Source organism: Cynoglossus semilaevis, chromosome 15 (assembly GCF_000523025.1).
Source record: "Cynoglossus semilaevis isolate Cse_v1.0 chromosome 15, Cse_v1.0, whole genome shotgun sequence".
Lineage (NCBI taxonomy): Eukaryota > Metazoa > Chordata > Actinopteri > Pleuronectiformes > Cynoglossidae > Cynoglossus > Cynoglossus semilaevis.
This window is the reverse complement of record NC_024321.1, coordinates 18,773,683-18,777,956: the sequence shown is the minus strand read 5'-3', so window position 1 is coordinate 18,777,956 and position 4,274 is coordinate 18,773,683. Positions and strand designations below refer to the sequence as shown.

The window sequence follows — 4,274 nt, the reverse complement described above, 5'->3', positions numbered from 1 at the left end:
CTTTGCCACATTGATGTGTGTCCAGTGTAATGGATTGACTAAATGCTGAAGGTTATGGTCCCTCAGGGCAGTGTTTTTCAAAGTGGGGGGGGGTGAGGGCATTGCCCCCATGGCCCCACAGACCTGTTGCTGGGGGCAACGGTGAATTAAGGCAAATCAATTTTAACTTCAATATTTTCAATAATCGTTCCACAGTGGGTTTTTTTCTAATTGTATTTATTTTGTTCAAGAAGAAGTTGTCCTACCAACAGGGGGCGCTGCAAAAACACTTTGTGAACCACTGCCCTAGGGGATTTCTTCCTGAAATAAATGTCACTTTAGCGTCAGCATCAGTACACCGCTGTGATATTCCGATGGTTTTGTTCCTGGGATTATTCGGGTCTCGGCCTCTTTGTTTTACAAGATTCTGCAAAAAAAAAAAATAAAAAAAAATAAGCGTGAGATTAAAGGGAACTAAGGTGGTGGCAGACAGATGCCCCATCACATTTGAAGAATCACCAGCTGCTACGTTCAGAGGAAGGAGCGTGTGCGTGTGAAGCATGAACGTCAGCTCTGCTTCTCCCCTCTGTTTATCTTAGTTGACTTCCCGTGGGGGATTATAATGCCGGTGTCAGTGGACGCACTAATAGAGATGTGTGAGGTGAGGCCTGCTGTATACATCACTGCCTGGGATCTGTGCTCCACTATTACAGTCCTGTCACCTCGGCCCAGGGATTAGAGCCATCTTAAATGGAAGAACAGCTTTGTACGGCGCCGGGCTGAGAGGTTCTAATCCAGACAAACAACACCTTCAGATGAGGTATCAAAGCAGACTGTCATCCACCGATCCGTCAGAGTCGGCGGCGGCGGTGGTGGTGGTGGTGGTGCTGCGTAAATGGCTGCCGCGTGGACAGCGTGGAGAGGATTAGTCAGATCCAATCTACCTGGAAAATGTTAATGCAGCAGATGAAACTTTCTCAGCTTGAAATAAAAATTATGTATTTGCAGAGTTGAGAAGGTTACTTTTTAAAATGTCATCTGTATCAGAAGAGAGATTTCCTGCTAAAGATTGCGTTGGTATTATCACATACTGTGACATTTAAAATGCTCTGCAAATCTGCACGACACCCATGCTATCATTTTTTTTTTAGCAGTGTGAGTGGGATGGCCCCAGGGATTCTAGTCTGAGTACGTCGGCCTGTCAGGATCCAGACTGAGACACCGAGTCTCAGGGACCGTGACGGTGTCGTCGTTTATTGTCTTTATATGTTGTCGGTAACTTATTATATTCACATATATTTCTGGTTGTCTCAGCAGCAGGAAGTCGCTGTGATTCGTCTCCTGACGTTGAACTTTGTTGATGTTTGAGAACCCGTTCAGACTTCGTCCTGTTTCTAAATGATTCTAATTTATAATCTTTTCTATTTTTCTCCTGCTGTTGTAAAAGAGATTGTTGGACATAAATATAGAGAGACACATTCAGTCTGTTTGGCTGCTTAGTTTGTAGCTTTGAATCAATGAAATGATTTTAAATTTATTTTCATAATAAACAAATATCTTTGGTTTTGGAGGATTTAAAAAAAAAACCCTAGAGTTCAAATATAAAACTACATCTCCCAGTTTGTTGGTCACGTTCTGATGCTGGTCACCATCACCTGTTATTATCCCAACACTGGATACATGGTTAGTCCTCCGAGAGTAAGAGAGTCAGAGGTTTGATTCCCAAGTGGTCCTTGTTTCATCAGATTTTACCCACAATTCCTAGCTGTCCAAAGTTTGTCCTTGTTGTGAAGGAACCGGACCAGGTGGACTGATCATCCAATGAGATGAAGAGGGAGGGGCTTAGGAACCTGAGGTTGATGTTTGGTCGGGTTAGTTGATGTCGTCCAGGGTTTTGATGACCGTGACGGTGGCTCAGTGGGTGATCCACACACTGTGAGTCTGGACTTTTTACAGAATCTATAAAGACTGTGGACGATGGAGGGGGGAGGAGAAGAGGGGAGGAGGGTGAGAGAGAGAGACATTCTCCTCTGCTCTAGGGGGCAGCGTTTCCTTCAATTATATTTTATTTCTCTTTTATTTCTGAAAGTCTGATGTGAGTTTCCCAACTCTGAAGAAGACTGTGCTGTGGGATTGGTTCATTTCTAACACCGTGTGTGTGTGTGTGCGTGTGCGCGGCTATAAACCTTGAACTTTTGGGCGGAAGATTCCAGTTTTTTTTTTCTTCTTTTTTTGTCAGTTTGTGAGATCGCTTTCTGACCTTTTACTCAGTTTTTTTTTTTTGTGCCGTCAGCCGTATCCTCCTCCTCCTCCTCCTCAGTGACGGCTGCTGCTGCTGGAACTCTCTTCCTGTCAGCAGGATATGACTGACGTCATGTATTAATAATGTTCCATAATCGTTACAGTCTTCATCTAACCCGTGCCCCCCCCCCCCACCCCCTGACACCTTCATACCTCCGTCCTCCTCTGGATCTCACTCACTGTTTCTGAGTTGATTCACCGAGGACAAATAAACCAAATATATAAACGTCTGTGGCGGAGGCCTCTGAGCAGCGTAACAAGTTGAGAAAAAAAATAATAATAAGCCAAAAGCGTCCTGATTTGCATTTTTATTTAATTTTTCTTTGGCCCGTAGCGCCGTGTACAGAATCAATCTTTTTAACTCAATTTCCAATATATGACGGAGAGACGGCGGGAAGAAAGCAGGAGTATTGATTGGCCCAGTGTTCGTTGAGTCTGTGCTCCGACTGCTCACTTCATAAGAATCACAATGAAAATGCTATTTGTTTCCGATCTCCTGCTCTTGGATGTGAGTGAAGGTGTAGAGGTGGATGTTTGACGTGCGTGAGGTGTGGCGATCGATGGACGTCGCCACGACAACCTGTTGGCCTCAAATATTTGTTGTTGTGATGGGAATATTACAAAGTACAAAGTACACAACAACAACAACACATCACTGTAGTGGGGGTGGAGTCTGAGCGGGAAAGTTAAGTTCAGGAAGAACGTGAAAAAGTCACTGTTCGTTTGTTCCCAGAGTCAACGTTGAAGAAAAGGCTGAAAAATGGAACTCGGTGCTAAAGATAGAGGTTAAAATTTAGACGTAGTCGTGATACAGTATCGATAATTTTCTCTTTCTTCTCTAGTGATTCCAAATGTAGATCCCTCTGTTCCAGTGTTAGGAACTGATGTTCAGATGGAACAGAGTCTCAGACCAGGATCACACTTCAATATATCACCGTGTCTGTAGAATCACGACGTCATATCGTGATAGATATCGTAACGCCAGATTCATGCCAACACACAGCCATATTTAAACGGTTGATAAAGTTATTAATAACTAGTGTTCATATCTGAGTTACCTGTTAAATTTCTTTTCCTTTTTTATTCTTCTAGATTGAATTTTCTGTGTAGAGACGAGTGTTTTTGTTTTTAAACTCAGTACAAAATGTTTGTGTATTTTTTTATTATCTTCTTCATTATTTTTCAGCAGATCTTGTTCCAAAAATCACCCAGATCAGTGGTTCTTAAAGCCTGGTGTTTTTGTCGTTGTGAGGTCACTGTTTTAGAGCAGGATGAACTTGAAAACTTGTTTCTGTGTTTCTGTGTTTCTGTCTGCAGTGCTGTTTGGCTCCTGGGTTTGAGACCCTAAATGTTAGATTATGTTCGAGGACCTAGAACATCTAGAACCTAACGACTGATGGACTGAATGAGTGATACAGATGGATGTTGAGAGATTATGAAACACTGCATGTAAATGACCTTTGACCTCTGCCTGAGGCTGCAGAGGAGCAGCATAAAATAAAACTCTTCATATCATTAAGAATGAGACTGACAGCAGGGGGCGCTGTGATTGTCTGTGTTGAGTCCTAAATGATGTACCAGGTGACCTAAGCTGTAGTTCGTTAACGTGTCTTAACGGGCAGTGTCATCATTGTGATCATCGTACCAGGTGACCTAAGCTGTAGTTTGTTAAGGTGTCTTAACGGGCAGTGTCATCATTGTTCCCTCCTGCCCCTGGAGTCAGTTAGAGGGAGTTAGAGGGTGGAGGATCTGGAGGTGAAGTCCTGACTCTGAGAGGAGGACACACCTGCCTGAGGACAAGTCCTCCGTGCACACACTGAATAAATCCAGGAGCCGGTGATTTTCAGTGAGGAGCAGAGACTCCTGATGGAGGTGCGGAGGCAGGCGGCGGTCTGCGGCTGCAGCGCGGTGATTGATGGGAGGTGACATGCGTCATTTACTGGCCAAGCTGCAACCAGAAAGAATCTCCATCACATCAGTCAGAAGAAAAATTG

The 4,274-nt window shown here is 43.8% G+C and overlaps 1 long non-coding RNA gene across 1 annotated transcript in view; it reads left to right on the top strand.

Annotated features, from left to right (window-relative positions):
• Nucleotides 1-4,274, top strand: part of LOC103391382 (uncharacterized) — a 57,677-nt gene that overhangs the window by 2,687 nt on the left and 50,716 nt on the right. The gene's annotated exons all lie outside the window — the stretch shown is intronic.